Genomic DNA, 23,951 nt, shown 5'->3' with positions numbered 1-23,951 from the left:
ACAACTTTCTTATTTGACCTCTGCAAAACATCCCTTGGTTCAACGCAAAGGACAAAGTAGAAAAGGCACACGGGTTTTTTTGTCAAGATTTCTTTGTTAAAGCTGTCCTTACCTCTAGCACATGCAGCTTCTTATAGCTTCATCTTGAATGATGTCTTCTCAGATAAAAATCTTCTCCAGTCTGTAACCTGTCCACAAAAGTTGAGAAATTTCATTGTTTTCAATTATGTTTTGTAGAAAGTGGGCAAAGGTGATCTGACAGCATCGAGATAACAGCAGAGTGTTTAGAAGTCAATAAATGTTGTTAATGATTTCTATGCCTGATAGCTAAAATTGCAATTTTAGCTTCTTAACAGAGTCAGGAGGCTGCAAAGAACTCAGAAAGGCATCAGATAAAGAAAAAAAGCCCCCTACTGCTCAGTCAATACCCACTCTGAAATTACAAAAGCAGAAAGACAAGCCATTTTCTGAAGACAGCCCAGGTGTTAATCATACAAGGAAATAGCTCAAGGCATAACTTGCTCTTTTCTCCCTCATCATTTTTCTTTTTTAAATAAAAGCTTGTTTTTCTCACAGCAGTGTTTACACACAGCAAAGGCAGTGAGTTCTTACAACATCTCACATTTCAAATGTCGTTCAAGCTGTTTGTCAATCTGTCCTAAAATGTCATATTATAAAGAACTAGCCACATTTTCTACTTCTCATGCAAGTCTCCAGTTATCACCTAAACAAGACAGAGAACTTTCTTCCCCTCATCTAAAGCATCTTTGTCTAAAATTAGTGCAAAAACTCACAACAATATGGGAATAATTTATTTCTGTGAAGCTTACATCCTTCTTATAAAAAGAGATGAACCATCTAAGCCACAGATGTGGTTGTTCAGAGAGATGAATCAAAAATGCTTTGCCTGCACAGGGTGCATTTACTGAGAAGCACAGAAGCTGAGGGGGAAGAGGAGTCCATGCATAAGCTCAGCCTTCAGAAGTCTTCTTTCCTCTAGCCCCCATCTAGGCCAGCACAACTGCTGTAGTTGAAATGAGCATTAAAACAGTCATTTTCAGGGAAGGGGCAGAAGGTGCTGTTGCCTTTTTTTTTTTTCTAAATCTTAGAACATAGAAGAATTTAGAGCAATTTTGGTATCTCCAGTCTTTATTTTTATAAAATTCTGGTTATCTTAAATGTGTTTTTCAACTGTTCATGTTGCTGTTCGCACTAACACTAGAACAGCAAGGCAATTTTTTCTTAATCAGAGTATTAAAATCTTATTAGTGCTCAATTTTTAAAATTATTTTTAAAATAAGTTCACTGAACTTGGATATAATTGACCTATTTACCCATGCAGCACCTTACACTGAAGCAGTCTAAACTCCTTTACAAAAGGTTTCACAGGCTTGTACATATTAGTTTCTCCCTTAGACAGGAGAAAGGCATTACATGCCCATATTTTCCTTAATCTGTTATTTATGTGCCTTTATAATAGGTGTCATGCTAAGACAATAACTACAACTTCATTAGATCTCATGACACAGCATTCAGCTTTCCCAAAATTCATCCTGTACTGAATACTTTCTTAGAAGGCTCATTTTGGTGCTTGCACTTACCCACATACATCAATTTCACTTGGAAAGTAAACCAGATCCACAGAACTCATTTCTGCTTCCAGCTAATGCACCAACTTTCAGTGTGGCTGCTGCCCTTGCAACTCTGTTCACTTTCACGGCTGTAACACTTGCTCCTCCAAATGCAAATAAGAAGCAGAGATCCTTGTGACACTACACCACACTACAGACCCATTAATGCCAGGTTTATATTGGAGGGCAAAAGCTTACTTTTCTTGTTTGTTTTTATGGGTTTTTTTTAACTTATTGTTCCTACAATAGCAAAGATTTATAATTAAAAAAGCAAACTTGCTTAGGCCACTGGGTTTAGGTTTACTGAGCACTTCCATTTCCACAAAGACATGATGCATTTGCAATCACTTAAAATTACCTTTATTAAACACTTTATCTGTGTGGGTGTTTTCCTTGTCAGCCTTTTTAAAACACAAGTATTGCTCAATCTTATCACTGTTTTGAAGCCTGCCAGTAGTCTACTATGGCAAATAAACAGAATAAGCTTCTGCTACGAATCTTTGGAAAAATCACACTTCCATCTTACCCAGTGTACTCGTTGTGTCCCCTTTAGTAGACATGAATGGCTTTCTCTTCACTCTAGTCATGAATATTACACCTAAAAATCCAGCCTCTCCACCCCAGCATTACCTAAACTCTTGCATGTGAAAGTAATGAAAATATCAGACATCATCTAAATTAAAAATGAATAATTTCTTTTATCACCCAAGAAACTGTTGGAATACTCACAAGTATTCAATATGACAAGGAATTGCTGTTAAAAAAAAACTGTGACCAAAGCAATAAAGATCTGCAGATGAATCTGAAAATGTGAAGCAGCAGTCTCTCACTTTACAGATCATGTTAAAAAGTCAGAAGTCTATTTATAACCTCCAAACCATTAAGTAATACTCTCTGAATAAAAAAAAAATATGATCACATATAGTTAAAATATAAAAAATAACGGAAACCATCTTTTTCCTAGGTGTTTGTCCTCTAGGAGGATATTTACATACACACAGAGTTCTGTCGTCTCTCTCCCACACCCTGCCCACACACATAGTCATCTATAGAGAGAGTGAGAAACATATGCTCTTGTTTCCCTATCTGAAAACAAACACAAAAACTAACACCTGTACTCAGTAATTATGTCATAAGAAAATTCTTATTTCTACAAGTCATTCCAGTGGGTTTTAAAGAAACCTGCTGCCCACAGTTATTAAAAATCCTGTGTCCTTCTATTGCTCCAGAAACAGGAAGAAGGGGGTAGAATAAATGGAAAGAAAAGGTCAGTACAGACTTTCCCCATATGACACTCATCAGAACCTACTGTAATTTGCATAAATATTCAAGTAATTAATCAAACCATAATACCCGAGCTCTGTTTCTCCTCAAGCTTTACATTCCCCTAATGCACGGATAGAACTTTCCTTCAAGCCTATTTGGCCAAACTCTACTGGAATGCTACAAGCAAAAGAGAATAATGTGAAATAAATCACACTCAAACCTGCCAGCTGGCTGTGTGTTTATATGTATTATCAGAAATAAGTCAGGATCTACTAATACTCCCAGCTGAAGTCAGCTGGCATTGTGCCACTGCCTTCCATTCACGCAGAACCATGACACTAAACATCTCTGGCTAAGGCTTTGTTTTAATTCCTACGAAACACGTCTCACATTTTGATGCCATATAAAGAACCACAGTAATAACAGTAAGGTAGCCTTGCATAACACCATAAAATGTTTAAAATAAGAATGTTGAGACCTGCTTGAATAACAGAGGGTGCTGAATACAGTTTAGTGCATGTGACCACCTGCAGTACTCTATCCAGGATACAATGCTAAATTTAGATTTCTGGATTAATGCCCACTGTAGGATATGCTATTTTTACTAAGTTCTGACATGTCTGTCCAATGGCACCTCTCCATTTCTGAAGTGGTACTGAAAGGCTATTAAAGCTTCAAGTTACCACTTGGCTCAAAACTGAAAATTATGAGTACTTTCACTATACTGTTCTTCACATTCTGATTGACTTTACACAATAGAATGTACAAATAAAAGCAAAACAAACACCTAAAAGCAGTATAAATAAAAAGGGCCCCCTCCCCCAGAACTCTCTCATCAAAACACAAACTAATAGTATTTTTTATATATTAATGCAATTTTCATTTCAATGCACGGAAAAGATACAGAAGTAGCCTTTTCCTTCTAGGCAGACTCTTACACCTGTCAAAATAGAACCAAAAATGTAACAAAAAACCCCATGCTGATACATGTGTCACTGTATTTCACATAATAACATGGATTTTGAGGGCCACCACTTATCAAGTTTCAATTTAGACCTGTAAGCCACAAAAGTACATTGAAAAAAAAAAAACAGCTTTACATATGGTGGGAGCTTTTTTGGTTTTTTGTTGTTTTTTTTTTTTAACACATGAATATACAGAGTTTTCCCAAGGAGGTATTTTTAGCAAGGTTATAGGGTTAGCAAGTTTGGAATGAGCTTTAGCAGTTTAAGATTTCTATCTTTCTACTCACATATGCTTCTTCCCTCTCCTGCCATTTTTCAACAGGTAGAGTTCTGAGAGAGATCTTCCATTATGACAGATTTAATACATATTTAATAATACAGACTTAAATATGGGCATGGTATTTGGCATGCATCCTGAAGCAAACCATGAGACATGTCTGCCACTTTCCAGTGAGGACAACTCAGCAGTCAGGGAGAAATGTCAGCCAGAAACAGTTACATGAAGCACAAAACCCCTGAGAATGAAAAGGTCTTTATTTATTAAATCAAATGCAAATCTTTCATTCTAATACTTTGGATCTGTTTTTGTGGATTTTCTCAGGTATACTTAATTAAACCCACTCATCATCACCAACTTTGCTCAAAAGAGCAATTAATGAATATGGCACAGCTTAGCCCTGGAGGAGTCTCTGACATTTGTTTGTAGTGAAGACTGTTCATTAATTGCTCCCCTCATTCTAAATCTCTAAATGATATTTTTGACACAGTACTACAAGTCATTGTGACTTATTTCTCGAACTAGCAACATCTGCACTATGTTAGGTTAATAAAACTACCTTTGAAAGGTTTTCAAGAAGATATTTAAAGACACAGGGGGGAAAAGGAAAGTCTGGATGTGCTGACAGTGGAATAAAGAAGCTGTATAGAATTTTTTATTATTATCTCAGAGTATACTTTGTATTACAGATAATTTAAGCAAATATTTTGTGTTCCATCTTCTCCACAATAAATAGAACTCAGGCAGAAGTCCACCATGATTTTCCAACCTATTTCAACTGCGTTCTCACACCAAACTAAGTATTAATACTTCATAAGTCTTCTGATGATCATAAGCTCTCAGGCAAATGAAAATATTGGCTTTTTGACTGCTTTGGTAAAAAATACTACATTTTTATTTTTCCAGAAATAAAAGGTGGAGAGTAAAAAGTCTGGGTTATGAAGCAGCCACACTAATCCAAATACCTCTGTCCAAGATATAAAACAAAGTTGTTATCATTTCACACTGAGTGTACGCTTTAATTTATGCAATGGTTTTGCTGATCTCTTGTGCGTACCACAAACCAGGATGCATTTTATAAGTTTGAAAAATTAATTTGTTTATTTCCATAACACATGCATAGGATCATATCATCCACATTAGACTTCTACTGGAAAGCAGATAATAATTCACAAAAGAAACACAAAACAAATTTAAAAAAAGGTGCATGGAAGTTCATACCTGGAGAACAGCTGAAAGCCCTGTAGATCCACAGACCTTCAACATGCAAAGGAGAACACTGTCCACCCTCAGAGCTGGTGACATTACTTCAATTAGCCTGACCCAGTTTTCCAACTTGGAATTTGGTTTCTGTAGTTCCTATTATACAGCAACTCCTCCTGCCTGCCAATTATTGACATTAACACAGCCATGAGGCTTCAAGCAGCTATGTGTGTGAGAAACTCTGTGTTAGCATTCATTAGCTAACTGTGTACCTCTAAGCACTTAAGAAAAGCAGTGCAGCAGCTGTGGAAATGGTTAGCTGGCACCTTGGTTTTTGATCCAGTCTAAAAGGAGTGTGATGCTGGAGCAGTCAGGGTGAGAATAAGAGGGTAACACTGTGCCCCCAGTGGGCTGCCAGGTGTGTAGTGCTGGAGAGAAGGGAGAAAGGCTTTCACAAAATTGCAGCTGCCCATCTACTAGCTCCCACCACATTGTCCTCCTATGGCACACAGGCTCTGGTTTCCTCTGAAGCCCTCTATTCCCACTCACCCAAAACATCCTATCCCACCTGTTATTTCTACCAGCTGTTTCTCCCCTCTTGCCCACCACCTACATCATTATCTTTGCTCCTTGAAAAACCCCCACCCACCTACACACCAGCAGCTGCCCTTCTCTGTCCTAAGCTTCAGGACACAAAGCAGCAGGAAAAATCCTGACAGCTCTGTGAGTGCCAGCAGCTCCTGCCAGCCCAAGCCCCCCGCTTGCTCAGAGTTCAGTATTGACAGCAATACACGCAGCCTGGGCTGAGGGAATGCAGGAAAGGTGACCTGCATGTCTTGCATGTGATAGCACTAACAGGACATTTGGCAACCTCCTGATGGCAACCTTCAGCTTGCTCACAGACACAATTTCCCCTGCTGGGACACCATCTTGGCTGACTCACTGCAGAGTGAAAGCAAAGAAGAGTAATTCCACCTACTTACAAAATTCAAAAGACGTTCTTACCATTGATGGATTAGGCAGAGAGCAATCAGCTAACAACACCAGAAATTCTAGAGAACTATCTGTTCATTAATACATTTACACACATTTAACCCAAAGCAGAATGCTGGAGCAGAATGCCTTGGGCATTATCCTGCACAGGACAGATCAAGATCTACAAGAACAGCCAAATTACTAAATAGTAAAGCAAGGGATATTCTGATTTGGCTTGGCCTTAAAATGTACACACAGCAAAAAGGAACTCAACAGAGCATAAGAGCTCATTTTATTAGCATTGCTAATCTAAAATGAAGATAACAAACAGTGTAGAACTTTTATTTCCATTTTTTTTAAATGAAGTAGAGCTAAATGTCAACCCTCAATATTCCACCCCTCTTCATTAACATTAAGCAACCTAACGTTTAATTAAGAGCCCTACAAAAGCAACATATTACAGCACATTATCTTAATTACCATACTAGGACCTACTGATGCCACTTTCAGAACTGCAGCTGCAGTTTGAGGCAGCAGAACCTGAAGAATTTAGAAATTAAAACATAACAACTGCACTTCAATCTTACAGAACACAGACACTTAATCACTGGCTGTACTAAGAGCATGGCAAGATATACCATCAAATCAGAGGCAAACTGTGGAGAAACATTTGCACTGATAAAATGCTCATCAGCTTTCAGAAAATTATATGTGTACATTAGTGTAGTCCAATTAGCCTGTCCATGTTTCTGGTTCATCTAAATTAACCTAACTTCATCATTTACAAAAATTCTTCTGATTCAATTATATTTTCTGAATCCAGTTAAATCATTTAATCACATCTGCCTTTAAAAGATCCCACTAATAATGAAAGATTAATTCAAATGGTATTTCTTTTATTAACTTTTTTCATTCTCCAGCAAACGTTGCTGCATTTATCCCTGCAGTCCAGCTTGCTAGAATAAAGTTAAGAAGCTTATGAATTTTGGATATTACACAATCAATATTTGATACCAATATTTCTTTGTTCTTCAAAGTGATGAGCTCTTCAGAGCTCAAAATAGAACTATCAACATCAGAACAGTGTCCTGATCTCTGTTTCAATTCACTTTGTCTTCAGAACAAGCTTGCACACTAACCACTGGATTGAAGCTAATAAGTTCTTCCCAGCAGAAAGGCTTCTCTCTCCTTCCACTATTACTTTGGGATACTACAGCACCAATCTGACAATACAAATGAAGAGATTATTATCTATTATCTAGCCTGTGCCACCGCTTGACAAATTAGCATAGACTGCAAAACTGAGGTGAATTCATGTGTGTAGAGAGGGGAAAGCAAGCACCCCTGCAAATATGTGGAAGAACTGTAAGGTGAGGGTAATTTTGACCATTCATAGAATAAACCAGGAAGCATTTATAGTTGCTGTTTGCAAGGAGTTCTTTAGAAAATTACATGTGTCACATATTTTACTATTAATATGAATCTTTTAAAATACACATAAGTTTTACTGTAAGGAGGGAACATTACTATGAACCAGTTATCTAGCTAGAATAATTTTGGTCACTGAGCCCCATCCAACAATTTCTACACAGCAATTATTGCTCAAATAAGTTCTGTCCAGCACATTGTTCATTTAATTCATATAGATTTGTCACACATTACTAAAGTAACTATCAACACTGTAGTTTTACTTCAGATATGTGTTATACTTCATTTTCCCTTGATGGGTCAGAACCTTGAATGAATGGAACATGTGATCTACAGGTTACAGGCAGCTGCCTGTAACAGAAATGCCAGAGGGAGGCAATTAGCTTGTGTCTCCAGCTTGCTTTATGCCACACTAAGTAAGGCACCAGAATCACTGAATCATGGAATGATTAGGTTTGGAAGGGGACCTTGAAGATCATGGAATCATTAAGACTGGAAAAAACCTCTAGGGTCATTTATTCCAATCTTTGGAACACCCAACCAACCTCCTGATGGAGCCTTTGATGGAACACCTCCTTGTTCGCTAAACACAGCACTAAGTGCCACATCCAGTCCCATCGTAAACACTCAGAAACTGCAACTCCACCACTTCCCTGGACAGCCCATTCCTATGCTTAACCACCCTTTCAGTGAAGAAATTCTTCCTGATGTCTGACCTGAATCTCTTCTGGCCCATCTTGAGGCCATTTCCTCTTGTCCTGTTGCTCATTGCCTGGGACAAAAGGCCAACCTCTACCTTGCTACAACCTCCTTCCAGATAGATCATCTAGTCCCAAACCACCTGCCATGACCAGAGAACCTTCCACAAGACCAGGTTACTCAGAGCCTCATCCAGACTGGTCTTGAACACCTCCAGAGACTGAGAGTTCACAACTTCTCAGGGCAATCTGCTCCAGTGCCTCACCACCCTCACTCACAGCAGAGAATTTCTTCCTAATAGCTAATCTAAATCTACCCTCCTTTAGCTTAAGGCCATTCCGTCTTGTTCAGTCACTGCATGTCCTTGCAAAGAGTACCACTTCAGCTTTCTTGAAGGCCCCTTTTAGGTATTGTGAGGTGCCACAAGGTCTCCCCAGAGCCCTCTCTTGTCCAGGCTGAACAGCTCTAACTCTCTTAGTCAGTCCTCACAGAAGAGGTGCTCCAGCTCTGCTCTCCTCTGGACTCATTCCAACAGGTCTGGAAACATTAGAAACTTGGCAAGAGTTAGCAGTAAATCTTTCAGGACTTACTGAAATAGAGCTTTGAGTAAAGAAGGTTTAAAGAAAACATAGTTCACAGATGATATTTAAATACAGAGTCTACAAAATCTTCTCTATAGGACTGCAAGTGTGAAAACACTACTGCCAGAAGTACAAGAAGTACCATTTCAATGATTCTGAATATTGACTTGCATCCTTCACTTCCCATGCTGAGCTACAGTTGAATGCACTGGGAGTGATCTTGCCAGACAAAAGTGATTCCATCCATAGATGCCCATATTTACCATAATAGGTAAATTATTCTCTTGCTTCCCATGCTAATTAGTCCCATACTCAGTGCTTCTCTTGAGTCAGGTTTTCTTGGGTCAGCAGTCTGTGAGTTGGTGGCCACAATCTGCCCCTGCCAGAATTACCCTTTACCCAGACAGAGCTGAATTCTGCCCCTGCCAGAATTACCCTTTACCCAGACAGAGCTGATTTCAGCACAGTTGCTTTGTTAGTTTCTTCATTGCCTTGGGAGTTCTGCCAGATGTCTTCATGGCCCTTAAATTCTGCATTCTGTGTGTTCACTATCAGTGGTACATCGTTCTTCCCAAGCTTTGTTAACCTCCCCCTAGGTCTGAGATCACTGCAGCATGTCCAGCCCTAAACCTTAACAAGGCAATTCCACCAACAAGTAATTTGTTGTTCTTCTAACAACTGGACATCACTTAGAGTTTGCCAGTTAGCTGCTCTCTGTTTCATGGATTACATTACCCTTCTTGTTGATTAGGCTTAAAACTACAGAAAGATAAAACATCAATGAACACTCCTTAAGAAAATTTTACATATTCCACATGTTGCAACATAAAGACTACAGTTATAAGCCCAAATGCTGTTTAAATGGTGAATCTTGGGAACTACTGTGGCAAAAAGGAGCCAAATAAAACATTTCAGAAGAAGAAACCACTAGTTTGTATACCCTTTACCATTGCTAAAGCTGAAGAAATTATCTTCTGCTCCTCACTTTCTCCCTAGTCACCTGCCTGGCAGAGCAATTCCAAACTCATTTCAGTCACAATATGACACATAAATCTGAAAAATATAATACTAAGCCTTGTTAACTCAATCCTTCCCATTCAGTCACAAAACTAAGGTTCCTATGAGCATTCCAGTTCACACAACCCTAAGTGATTTTAGGGCAAGTACGACAATTATGAAAGTAAAACCAGATGCTACTACTAATCCAAAGGTTGTGGGTTTTTTCTCTTCTTAATGTTTTGGGATGAAAGATGGCATTAAAGTACCTAAAAGGCAACATGAATAATATTCAGAAACAGACATTTTTTTCAAAGACTGATCATTCCAATTATCAACTATCTATAGATATTAATACAAACACAGAAACTCTATTCTCCAAATGAAGATTGATTCATAGAAAATAAGTTTTTTTGTGGAAGCAAGAACATTCAACACATGCAAAATTTCTTTTAATGCTTAGAAAGTTTTAGTCCCCAAATACTCAAGAAGGAGACAAGTTACCCAGACATCATAAAGCAACACTTTTCACAATGTAGAAAAGGACAACTCAGCAAGAAGCAAACTAAAGCTGCAAGTTAAAACGAGAAATCTCTAGATTCTCAGGTTTCATCTGTAATCAGGTCCTCTAGACTAGATCTACAGCTACAAACAAGTCTTTGAAGGTGTCACTGTGTGCACAGAGCTGGGAACAGGCCTGGTGTCAACTGCTCCACTTACTGCATGCCACTTCCAAAATTTTCAGTGTTTGCACTGTCAGAAAGTTGAGGCTTATAAAAAAGATTAAGGTTGATGAGAGTACCAGGAAAAAAAAAAAGCAAACCTCTTGTTCAAACAACTTTTTTACGGGACATGCTAAATCCCAAAAAACAAAGTAACACATGCAATTATAAATCAGGATACAGAATTCACAGTAAATCTGAAAGGTAAGTTAAGCACATGAATTGTTCCTCACAAACAAATGGAGTTTCCTACATTTCCAGTTAAACAAGACTTATATTTCCTCTTATTAAAATATTAGTGATATGCCTCCACAGCAAACTAGTTCTTTTTTTAGCCTTTTGGTAAAAAAACAATCACAACACAGCAGCTCTACAAGTGAAGCTGAAGGATAAGCTTTGTCAACAACCATCCTATAAAAAGGCCTATGTGTCCTTTTCCCAAGAGGCAGAGAACCATTGCCAGCAATGAGTTCACAGGGGCACTCTAAGAAAAATAACATGCTTGCTCAAGTTATTTTAAGAGCACTTTATAATTGTGGGTTTGAGAGCAAAATATAAAGGCTCAAGTTAAATATCAGAATTAAGTGTTCAAGATTATTTTTCTTCAAAATTCAATACTGATCTCATTGGCCTTCAGATTAAATAAATTTGCAAAACAATCTCTCCTGACAATGATAGATAAGTGAGCAAAAAAGGAATGTTCTAATCAAACCTACTTGCAAACTTGCTTAAAGAAAGACTACTGGAGGAAAAAATTAAGTTCCCCCACCCAGACCATTAAATTAATGTAAAACAATAGACAACAATGCCAAAAAGAACAGTAATTCAGCTCTAGAGCCCAGATCTCTTTTTGCTATTGTTGATAGTTGCACTTTTTTTTTTGTAACCAGCCATTAAAGGATGATGCCCAGGCTCCACTGGGTTGCCTTCTATATTAAAGATTCAGCTAATGCATAGGCAAAGACTCTGACACTATGCGCTTAGGAAAGCAACAGAAGATAAACTGGAAAATCCAGCAACTTTCTTGGATAATTCAAGAAAGTCTGTAAACTCTGACCAAGACTTATAACAGAATTACATCAGTTAGACAAGTCTCCAGAGGCCAGGGTAGCAGCATTTTCAGACTTGTACCTATATGCATCAAGAGAAGTTTTTCTTCCCACAAACACCAACTTCGCCTCTTATGTGTCTCTACAACTGTACACATGAACTCATGCTCCTGGCACATAAATGTAGAAGGGTTTTGAGGCTTTCTACTATCAATTCCAACAGCATGCATCAGAACCTATTACCATTTTTCAGTAGAATAAGGTCTGGCAGACAAGCTCTGGAAGACTGAACTTCAGTATTTAACAGGTTATTACCCTGCATTTCCCCACTCCTGACACACTCAAGGGCAGTGCAACGAGGCGTTGCTGCTCAGGTACCTGGCTCCTCAGGGGGCGAGTTTAGCCTCCTGCTGAGGACAGGCATGCGGCTGTGCCTCAGTCCATTGGCAGCCTCCACAAGAGAGCTCGCTGCCTGTTATTCAGCTGACATGAAAAAAAGCTGTCTGGATACACTCTAAAACACCAAGGCAAAATCCTCCACATGTCATTGTTATTAGAATTTTATTCTGCACACACAATCCTCTTCTCCTTCCTCACCTAACAATAGTGACTGCACACCTGCAGTTACACTGAGACCAGAGCCTGTGGGGCCTTACTGGGATTGGTGGCCATGGGTACTTCAAAGGCAAAGCATTAAGAGGATCAGTTCCCCAATACTGTTTACACTCTGGTTCCACATAAATAGCTACACTGGCACAACTAAAAGGACCCAGCAGGCAATGGCCTGACACAGTCCCAGAATTTCCAAGGAGGACAAGAAACTACAACAGCACTCTCTGATGGCACAGCATCCTCCATCTATATCTGCCTGCCTTCAGGAATCACGGCTTACCATGGTGCTCAGGTCACAAAGAGAAGTTGTCAACAGTGGACAGGAATTAAGGGGGTTCTCTGGTTGGGTTTTTCTGAAGTATTTTATCAAGTGAGAGCTAGGACATGGAATTACAGGGTCATAAAATGAGCACAACAGACAACAACAGTACCAACATCATATTTAGCAACTTCCTCATCAGAGCTACTGATGAGGATCGAAATCAGCAGGCTCTTGGCTGCCCCAGGCTGATAAACCTTGAAGAGCCCTATCAGAAAACTATCCAAAGCTGAAATCCCATCTTTTGGCTAAGCTAGGAGTCCCATTCTGCAGCACTGGGTAATGTAACACCTGACACTAGTAACAATTTTGTGTACATACTGTCTCCTAGATATTTCAGTATCATTGCTTAGGTTTAAAAAGCAACAAGGAAAAGCATGCACTGGAGCATGAGAAGGAGCTAAAATTTGGATTACACACACACAGTTTATATGACAAAAACTACAAAAACAACCATCTATTGCTATTGCAAGCTCAGAATGAGAAAGTAAGCGAGACCATCAAGAGAAGAGACCATCAGCAACTGAACTCATGTTAGTTAATGTAACAGCCCAATGACCGTGGATAATTTCTTTCCAGTCTTCAGTTTTGACTACGACTCAGTAAAGAAAGCCTAAAACTCTGACAGACATTGAGAGAAACAAAGCAACAGACATAACCTATCTTCCTATGGCAAGGCCATAGGAAGATGGCAAGGCCAGGAGTTTTTCCTCAAGTACTTGGCAATTTCACTATCAGACAAGGTCAAAAGAAATTGTTTCCTCCCATGCATTTTGTCCCACAAGAAGGTCATTTCAGCCATGCTCCCAGGGAGCCCTTCAAAATATTTGCCAATGCAAATGTTTGTAGGTTTCCAGTGAAAGCAGGTCACTAAAATGACACAGTAAAAAAATATAAGGAGGGAAATAAAAAGGCAACAGGAATTTCTGAAGAGACTGTATGCTGAAGAAGACACAGTGGAGAACAACTGCCCAATAACTTTTAAAACTACAAACAAATATTTATTCTCATGCCTTTGTCTGTAGAGTTCACCACTAACAGAAATGACTGATTCAGCAATAAGATTACTTGGGTCAGAATAACAGGGCCCCAAATTATTAAAATATTCTCTCCCTAGCTACAAAGGCCTTATAGTTAACTTTATTTTAAACATTCCTGATTCCCAGTTAAGAAAGCACATTTCAACTGCATTCTCAGTTTCCAGATAGACTAGCAATTCAGAGAAGGACAACAGCACAAAAGACAGCAGCTCAGTTTTGAAATTTAGAGAGCGGTGGAGAAAAGAAGTGGGAAAATCAACACAATTCACAGTACAGCTCATTTCTTCAGCCCACCCAATTCACATTATAAGCCAATCCTGCAGACATCACATGTGCTCTAATTTCTTCATCACATATATTTAATAATGCCTAAGAACATATCCCAGTATTACAGAGAGGGAGGAAAGTAAAAGGTTACATTTCAGTATTTTCAAAGTTATAATTTCCCTGAGCTTCTCCTAAACTAAACAAATACTGCAAAATGGATGCATGTTGCTATTCATCTAGCAAGGGATTAAAAAATCAGAATATTATATGCCAAAGATTCAGAGCTGCTCAATCAACATCCCCTAAATGAAACTAATCTCCACTACTGAGGTTGGTAACCATGAAAAGATTGACAAGTTCTGCCAGAAATTAAGATCCAAAAATTCTAAGGTATACTGGAGCTCAAGGCCAGATCCTGATTTTAAAAAGAAAAATGTAAAAAGATTGAAAAGCTGTATTATATGGCTATCATGCAAGAAATTTCATAACAGATAAGCTAATTGAAGATAAGTCTGGAAATAGTAGCACAACTAACATGCTACACAGCATTTAAACTTTCTGAACAAGTCATTCAAACTCTTGGCAAAGAAAGGATAATATCTGAAAAGATAAGTTTCAACAGTTGAGTTAAACTCAAGAGTTTCATTGCAAGGCCTCAGTGCAGACTAAGTATCAACCCCAGTCTCCTGCTACTATCATTGACAAACGTCAGCTTTTCTGTGAGTTGCCTGATTTTCTAATATACACTGGGACACCAGAAAATTTCTTCCAAAATCAGCTTTTCTGTGAGTTGCCTGATTTTCTAATATACACTGGGACACCAGAAAATTTCTTCCAAAATCAATCTCCCCAAACAGAGATTAATCTTATTAATATATTTATTATGTAGAGCTGATACTAGACAGCAGACAACTGGATTGCATCAAAGTATCTGTGGAAAAACACAAATTTGAGAATAGATGCATGATCAAATCCACTAAAAGACAAAAGATTTGAGTGCTTCATACTTCGGAATATACATTCCAGCAAAAAATCAAGAGGACGTTAATTAGACTGCAGTTTGGGGATCATTAACTTGCTTTACATTTGCTACCTTCCTGACAAATGTTAAGCAAATGTGCTATAGTTAGATGCAAACTGGCAAATTTCCTAAATAAAACATAGGACATATTTATGGAGAAAACGAAAATAAAAGACTGATTAAAAAAATTTTTTTTTTTTTTTTTAAATAATTTCCCGTTTTGGCAACAACAGATTTAGCAGCAAGCCGTACCTGAAGTGCACAGCTCGGGCCGTGGCATTCCCCAGGTGTCTGTGAGATCTGCAGATAGCAGAGTGCCACCTGCCTTTCACGGGTCACAGCTGCAATGCTGCAGCCTGGAAATTAAACCCAGCCTAGCGCCAGTAGTTGGCAAACACACCTCAGAAGGGTCAGTTTGAAAAATGTTTATAGTGTTTGACAAATCAGAATGAAATTTAAAAAAAAAAAAAAACAAAAAAAAAAACAAAAAAAAACAAAAAAAAAAAAAAAAAAAAAAAAAAAAAAAAAAAAAAAAACAAGAACTCGTTCTTTGGAAGCAGCTCCAGCTTTGCAAAACACGTTAGGACAGAACCAACACAGAGGCTGTAACTTAACACTGTTTCCCAATCGGAATGCATGCACATGCCAGAGAGGATAAAAGGATGATAATAAAGAAAGAGAAACAGACTGATTAACAATAATTTGGAGAACTCTGCATTGACAAGAATACCCATTAAACATTTCCATAAAATGATTTTATAGAAAAGGAGAAGCTCCTCAGTGCTGCTTTCTATAATTATGGCCATAGCAATAGCAATTCATCTCAGGAGCCATAGTAACTTCAGAACACACATTACCAAACACCAAGAGCATATCAAAATTTTAAAAACCAGATGTTAAATCTAAAGCTAAATCGTATTTCACTGCTATTCAGAAGTCCATCATCACAACATACTAACCAATTACTAGATTCTGCTTTACATGAAGTAGCAGAGTATCAGATTTCACACACCCTCCTCCCCACTATCAACAGATAGTACTGGTAGTACACACCTACTATTAACTGATAGCAGTATCAGCAATCCACTTACGTGTCCCACAGCACAGAAATCAGACCCAGCCAGCACTGCTGATAAAGCTGCTGCAGACCAGAGGGCAGAAACGGGTCTCTGCTCCTGCTCACCCCAGGAGCTCAGCTGCTCCCCTGGCTGAATTCCTGCATGCAACCTCTAACACGAGAGCCAAAAAATTGCAGGAGAATTATGTTGTATTTCTGCAGTTCACAGATTGTAGTGTACAGCTACTCCCTGAAAAGTAATGAACTTCATTCATTGAAAATCCTGTATTTGTACAACAAGAGTGTATCAACAGAAGTCAGAATCCACGTGGTTTCACTAAGTAGCTGGGGAAAAGAAAGTGAAAAACAAACGACCACACAACTCTTTCTTCTGAAAAGAGCAGCAATACAGTTACCACCCTCTGCATCTCTGCCCAGCAGGAAATGAGTACAACAAACCTACTACAACCATGTTTATGGATCATTACAAAGTGCATAGGCACTCCTACTACCTGTAAGTATTTTATGAAAACAGCACTAGTTAAAGATTAAAAGAAATGAGACACTTCAGATATTAATGCCTTCAGCTTTGTCAACCAAAACAAATGTGTAACAATATCCCAAGGAATAAGCAGTACAACTCAGAAGCCAGTGTTTACACTACTTAGTTCAAAAGAACCTCTCAAACAGAGAAGTAAACTGCCACATGCCAGAGCAAAACCTTAGCTCTCCGCAGGAGTCCTCACAGCTGTTCAGCATTAAAATGAGAAAATGAGGTGAATTCATTAGTAAATGTAATAAAGTTATATTATTGGTACCTGCTGGAGAGGAAGGTGGGAACACAGCACAAAATCCAGAAATTTACCAACATCTTTCACTCTACTAAGCAAAGTAGCCAAGGCCATACCTCAGCCTTTCATGGCAGCAATACACTTTTGATTGACTATGTGTTACATATTTGACAGCAGCAAGCTCAACAATTCTAAGTCAAACTTTACTGAACTCAGTCAGCCTTATATAACAACCAGGAGATGTTTAAACTTCTAGAAATAAGATTTGAGTGCAATTTCCACTATGAAAAAAAATCTACTTTACATCACTCTAGCTGGGCTACCACCACATCAGGCTGTTACACCAAAATTCAAACCAAGAGTGGTTAGTCAGCTTTCAGAGAGTAAGACCTTCAGATGCACTACCTTAGGGCTCCCAGAACATGCTACTACTATAACTTTAACACCACGTTTTAGTTTTAGGATGTTTGTCACAGCTATAATCTTGCATATTCTAACCATCTTCACAAGGCTGCACATTCCTGCATGCACAGACCTCTCCTGCCAATAGTCCGGTTTGCTGGAGGAGCAGATGCACTGACAGCTCCCCCACTCCAGCTGCCTCCCAGGAGTAATCCCGGGCAGATTATCGCTGTGTCAATCTACAATGCAGACTCAGCATCTGGACTGATACAAAAAACCCTAATAGTTGTCATTAATCTGGTAAGCAATCCTCACAGAACAATATACGTATACAATTGGCTGAGGTGTTTCCATCTGCATCGTCGCGGAACGGTAAACTCTAACACCCCAATTCAGAAAGTGCCAAAATACAGTCACGCCACAAACCGAAGACAGTGCAGTTAAATAAAACAGCGAGATTAAAAGCACATCGGGGTTTCAACCGCACTACACGAACATCCCACTGAAGACCCACGTTACTCAGACAACTGACGGTGCCTTTCACGCCACTTCTTCTCTCACCAGAAGATGAGCCTGAGCAAACTTCACTTGCTGAAGTGTGACAAAACCCTCCGAAACGTTCCCGAGCCAGCGGCTGCCTCTCGGCAGCCGGGGCTCAGCGACAGCCACGCACCTCACTCTCCGGGGCGAGACCGCGCTCCCGAGGGCAGGAGCGGCGCGGGGGTCCCGCAGCGCGGAGCGCCCGCGGTCCGGGCTCCGGCCCCTCTGGAGATGCGGCTCCCTGTCCGTCTGTTTTGTCTGGTCCCGAGCGAACAGCTCCGTCTACGGGGAGAACGCCCGCCCGTTCTGAAAGGCTCGGCGGACTTTCGGGGGTGGGGCCGGGCAATGCCCGAGACGGGCTCCGAGCGCCGGCAGCGCTCCCGGCTCCGGAGCCCAGCGGCAGCAGCGCTCCGCCTCGCTGCCGGCTCCCCCTGCCGGCGCCCTGCGCCGCTCCGCCCGGACCCCAGCCCGCCCGGCCTCCGAGCCCCCCGAGGCCCGGCGGACACGGGGGCGCAGCCGGTGGAGGAGCGGGGAGGCGGCCCCGCTCACGGACAGGGCGGCCGGGAACGCGCAATGCCCGCGGCGCTCCCCAAGCGCCGCTGCGGCGGGGAGGGGAGAGGGGCCGGCAGGGTTACCTGGAGGCGCCGAGGGCTGCTCGCCGCGGGCAGGGCAGGGCGGGCGGGCAGGGGCTCCGCCGCCGCCTCACCGATGCCCGCTCCCGCCTCACGCCGCCATGGCCGCAGCCCCGCCGAGCCGCCCGCGCTCCGCTCGCTCGCACCAAGTTTGCGGCGCGGCAGCTGCGCGCCTCGCCCGGCGGCCGGACCCAGCGCCCCGCCGCGGGGGCGGAGCAGCCACGGCCGCCCGGCCCCGGCGATGCGATGCGATGCGGTGCGGTGCGGTGCGGTGCGGTGCGGTGCGGTGCGGTGCGGTGCGGTGCGGTGCGGTGCGGTGCGCGGCGCGGCGCGGCTCGGCTCGTCCCGCAGCCGGCGCTGCCCCGGGCTGGGGCGATCTCGCATTACTCCATGCCCTCCCCCGCGCTCCCCCCTCCGGGCCAGCTGAGAAGTTGCAACTGGTTATTTGTCCTTGGGGTTTGGGTTTTTTTTTATTTTCATTTCCTTTTATTCCTTAATCACCACAGCTCAAAAACATGACCTGAGGCTGTTGCTTTTCCATCAGATCTGAGCAGGGGTGCCTCAGCGCCAGTACAACTAAGCACAACAAATCCCAGCGAGTGACAGCAAGAGGGAGGGGAGGCGGTGGTACACGGGCAGCGCTGCCGGTGCCGGGGCCGCAGCGGCTCCCAGCCGCTGCCCGGGGCTCCGGTGCCGGATAGAGGAGGAGAAGGAGGGCTGGGCGCAAGCGGCTGCCCCGGGACGGCAGGGGCACGGGAGCGCCCCGGGAGCTCCAAGCGGCGCCCCCCGGTTCTCCGCATCCCCTCACCCATGCCACAGCCGGCCAGCCAGCCCCCGTGTCCCGGTCCCAGCCCTCCGGGCTCCGGCGAGCAGCCGCGTAGGCAACAGGAGCTCCGCAGCAGCGGCCCCGGCCCCGCTGCCAGGGGGAGCGGGGTACTGACATTTCTGCCGCCACGTAAGAGCCTGCGGCCAGTCCCTCTCCGCCCCCTCTAGTCCCCTCCCTCCCCCCCATGGCACGATCGACGTGTCAGCCCCAAAAGTTCATTTCCAGGCCCTGGGAGAGTCCCTATAAAGGTCCCGGGGGCGTGCGTGGCACAGTGGGACGTGGCAGTGCGGGGCTGCAGCCGGGGCGCGCAGGCATCTCCGCAGGTACGTGCGTTCGCATTGTCGCGCTGCCCGGGTCTTCGGCGCATGCCTTTGTGTTTTGTCAGCTCACCTGTATTAAACTAGGAGGTTATTTCTGTTCGTGTGTGCGTTGTAATTAATTCCATCAGAGTTGGAGTTTTGTTTTTTTTTTTTTTTTTTTTTTTTATGACAGCATTTGCGCATTTCTACTTCAAACTGCAGTAGAAACTGACTCTCGCAGCAAGACCAAGCAATTTAGAAGACTAAAAGCAGTAAGAGTTTATTAAAACAAACAAAACCATGGAATTCATCCATGCTAGAGTAATCTTATAAAAGTTAGCTAATTAAAACAACTAGCGTCAAAACTTATCAGCAAGCCAAATGTTCCAAATCCAAATTGCCTTAAACTTATAGCTCAATTTTACTTTGGCTAGGGTATAAAAGAAACTTGTTCAAGTAGAAACATTAACAGAAGTTTGAAATTATCAGTAAAATGAAGTCCTGGAATTTGGAACATTCTTTCTGATTATTTTTTGATCTTAAAAAAACCCAACCCAAATACTAAAGGCCAAACTATTTTTTTTTCATAAAGTCATGTAACCCTGATACTCAAGGATGTTTGCTTATAAATAACAATAGTGTTTAAGAAGCCACTACTGTGATTACTGTAATTCCTGGGGTCACTTTCTCATGTGATTTCCTTCTGATCCAGAAAAGACTTGTACAGAAAATATAAGACTTCGTTTTACACCTAAAAATTGCCATCAAAGTAAGTGCAGATATGAGATGATTCACATACCTACACTGTTAACTTCTTTGGAGTGTTATTAAGACATCTTCAGATCAACAAGTCCTACACTTCTTATGTACCTCCACCTATTACAATACATTTAGACTTTCCTTTTAAAGAGAAGATATATTTGTTTTCCAACTGCTGTGTAAAAAAAAAAAAAATTCCCTGCTTTATCTGTGAAAAGAAAGCACTGTGTAACCAAAACCAAAAAAATCTATCAAAATTCTGGCCCCCTGACTGATGTACATTTTAGCCTCTAAAAATTCCTCTGCAGTTTGGCTATGAAACAATAGGCATATAAGTAAAAAAAATTTTAAAAATCCCAAATCTCACCACATTTATATCTTTATATCATACTGTGTTAATGGCATACAGTGCATTCTAAGAAAAATTCCACTGGAATCATATTGACTCTATATCACCCACAGAGCATTTAGTCATGCACTTTATAGTTCTGTACCAGTTTCATGGAAGAATAGTCATGATGTCAATGCTTAATTTTATTTAGTTTTATTTTAAAAGCTCAAGGGCAAAGATGTCTGAAACTGCCTGTGAGATTAATCATGTTTGAAATTAAGACTAGAAACTGTAACAGTTTTAATATTACATGTAACTCTGTGCTATGTCTAAGTTACAGAGTTAAACCAGATGAGTTGAGTGAATCAGCCCAGCAATTTTAGGTGATGCAATCCCCAGATGTACCCTTGCAAGTAGGCGCTGACGGTTTTTGTTTCTTCATAAATTGCACGGTGGTGTCTCAATCCTAGGCTAAGCCTCATTGTGTTACTATATCCAAAATAAATAAGGATAATCTAATATAATCTAGGAATATTATGCTACAGGCAAGGGGGAAAGCAGCAGTAGAAGCTCTGCTATCTGACTTAAGGAAGGGAAAAAAAGAAGACCAAGTCCATCGCATCCAGCTTTTTTTCCAGTGTGGAGCTCATCTTTCTCCTCTGCCTCGTATTTTCCTGACATTACATTTCTCACTGTTAGTAATTTTTAATCTCTCCTTCCAACAAAACAGACTGAGCATATTAAGGATGGCAGCATGTGGAAGCAGTCATGGTACTGCAGTTGGAAGAGGAAAAGCTGCACAGCACCTTCAGGCTTTTGGCCAGTTTGGTGGGAAGCCAGATTTCAGCTCATTCCTGTGGTGGCAGGATATAAAGAGTGTTAGAAAGCAGGGAAGGGGGTGGATTTCCATCTGTTTAGGTGGGAAAGTCACAGTGTAAGGGAAGGCCTGTCTTCACATTACCCATCAAAAGCACCTTGGATAGTAAGTATCTCTTTCACCATTTAGAAAAACAGTCAGATACAGTAAATTGAAACTTTAAGTCAGATTAAAAAGAAAAAAAAAATAGAAAAAGGTGTGAGCTTCAGTAAAACTGAACCTTGAGTTATACTTCCATCATAGGAAAAGGTCTTTTCTTGCTTCATGATCACAGAGTTCAAAGTCTTTATTACCACTGCATGTTACTTTTTCCAGACCACTGAAAACATTAGTCATATTTGTTTAATTCATGAAAAACAGTCAGAGGAAAACTTTTAAGTCTCACAGTTAATTGCCTACTTTTGTGTTTTCTAACCACATCATTTATTACTGAGGAGAAACCCTACTGGTGACCAGAGTCTTTCCAGAGCAGACCAGGCAGAAGAGTGGTTCATACAAACAAGCACCCTTTCCTGAACCAATGCTTGGGAGCAGAGAGTTTGTGCAGTCTGGTGTCTTGAATTTACCTGACTTACACAACATTGTTGAAGTACCCAATCATCAGCTCTACATTTCTGTTTCTTTCTTCTTTCCCACTGAGATTCAGGAAAGTATTTGCCCCGCTGCCTTTGAGTTTAGCGAGCCCTTAGCATTCCCACCTGCATTGAGCAACATCATCATCACCAGTCTGCCATATTTAAATACCAGGGACTTGTGCTGTTGTTATGTGTAAAAACAGGAATGACACCTTCATCCCAGGAAAGCAGATGACCCAGAGGATTTAAGTTTGCCATCCTCATCCTCACACGGTTCTGGTAGGGAAGTACACTGTTAAAAAGCAGGCCAGGAAAGGCTGTAGCTGTGTATGCCCATTAGGAGACACAGGGCAAGGTCAGACTGAGCACCACTTTAATTGTCTTAGCAAAAGACACTATTGCAATTCTTCATGAAAATAATAGGGAAGTAAATGTCAATAATTACAAACTTTGTTGTTTTCCATTAAGTTACTGTCTCATATTAAGTTCTGAATTAAAAGGTTCAGCTGAGCGGTCTCCATAATATCTATAAGTTAGGAAAAGCTAGGTGAGAGTCTAAAACTTGGCTCCTGAGAACTGATGAGTTCACGTTTACCATTTGTGATCAAAAGACAAAGTAATATTTCTCATAGCATTTCTATTATTAGGGCTATTTATAAACAAAATGGTTTGTTTTTATGAATGCATATGATATTTTCAACACAGCTATATAAATAAATGTGCACTTACATTTATAAATCTGTGATGCGATTTTTAGTAATTGCTCCTTTCTTTCCATTAAAGTCTCTGACAGATAAGGCAGTTAAAGAAGTTATTATATGAATTCTAAAAAAGGACCATCTAACTTCAAGTTCCTAAAAGTAGTTAAATATTTGGTGAAAATGATGAATTCTTGGGTACTGATTCATGTGATCTGAAAATGCCATCCATTTCCTGATTCACCTTCATATCTCCTCCAGGAAAAAAAAATTTACAATGAATACCGTCAGTCAAACAATTTTTATGTGTCTGTTTTTCTATCTTTCAGCCAATTCCCTGAACTGATACTTTCAAAATGAAGAGGAAGATAAGAGTGAGAATGAAGAATGCCTTGGAGAAATCCAGTCATAAAGTTTGAGGAGTAGAAATAATAGGAAATATTAATAACTCTGGTCTCTTACATAGGTCAGAATTCAGACTGAAATGATGTAAAGTTACAAACCAGAGACAAAAGGGCTATTAAATTTGAATCAAGATTCAAAGATTTTTAAATTAATACATAATAAAAATATTTGCTTCTTCTCCTCTACTTTGGATGGTAATATATTCTGCTGCCTTATACAACTTTCTTATATAGACTAATTTAAGTTTTCATTTTTGTTTTATATTAGCCCCAAGACACCTCTTCAAACTAAGCCAGGGTATATATTAGCAATCCATTAGTTGCTCCTCTCTGTCTGCTTGTCCATAATCATTAATATTGAATTCCTGTGTTACTACATCACCCAGCAGTACAAGTGGAATTTGGATAGAGAGCACGAACACACCACACACACACACACACACACATATATATATGATTTTTTCACTGCCAAGGAGTCTAAAACACAGGACTCGGAGCTCATCTAGACTTCAGTTTTGTGCTGGGCTTTCTGGGGATGAGTGGATAGAGAGGATACTTGGCATAACTCCTGGTGTCACAGAATTAGACCTTTGCAGTTTCTAAAAGGAATTTTAACAAGCTGTGATGGCCTCATAACTCAGACAACATTTCTGTGGCACTGATCTAGCACTAGGAGCCCTATAAGAAGCTTACCAAGTGGTGGTGGAAT

General features: G+C 40.8%; 1 protein-coding gene, 1 long non-coding RNA gene and 1 other non-coding gene across 7 annotated transcripts in view; 2 read left to right on the top strand and 1 right to left on the bottom strand.

Annotated features, from left to right (window-relative positions):
* Positions 1–23,951, bottom strand: part of SEMA5A (semaphorin 5A) — a 403,052-nt gene that overhangs the window by 293,854 nt on the left and 85,247 nt on the right. For 2 of the 5 annotated variants that reach the window (XM_059472240.1, XM_059472411.1), the window contains one exon: positions 113–188. The gene's annotated coding sequence lies outside the window, so the exon portion shown is untranslated. Of the gene's footprint in view, positions 1–112; positions 189–17,974; positions 18,157–18,476; positions 18,704–23,951 lie in introns of those variants that run through there. The other 3 variants (XM_059472324.1, XM_059472152.1, XM_059472496.1) reach the window with 3 other exon arrangements.
* On the top strand, positions 19,491–23,428 carry LOC132073482 (uncharacterized). The gene is made up of 2 exons (XR_009418501.1): positions 19,491–19,622; positions 23,168–23,428. It is a non-coding gene; the product is annotated as an uncharacterized LOC132073482 (long non-coding RNA).
* Positions 23,015–23,083, top strand: LOC132085461 (small nucleolar RNA SNORD123). The gene has a single exon (XR_009420223.1). It is a non-coding gene; the product is annotated as a small nucleolar RNA SNORD123 (small nucleolar RNA).

Source organism: Ammospiza nelsoni, chromosome 1 (genome assembly GCF_027579445.1).
Source record: "Ammospiza nelsoni isolate bAmmNel1 chromosome 1, bAmmNel1.pri, whole genome shotgun sequence".
Classification (NCBI taxonomy): Eukaryota; Metazoa; Chordata; class Aves; order Passeriformes; family Passerellidae; genus Ammospiza; species Ammospiza nelsoni.
The sequence above is the reverse complement of the archived record's forward strand: the minus strand, read 5'-3'. Positions and strand labels throughout refer to the sequence as shown.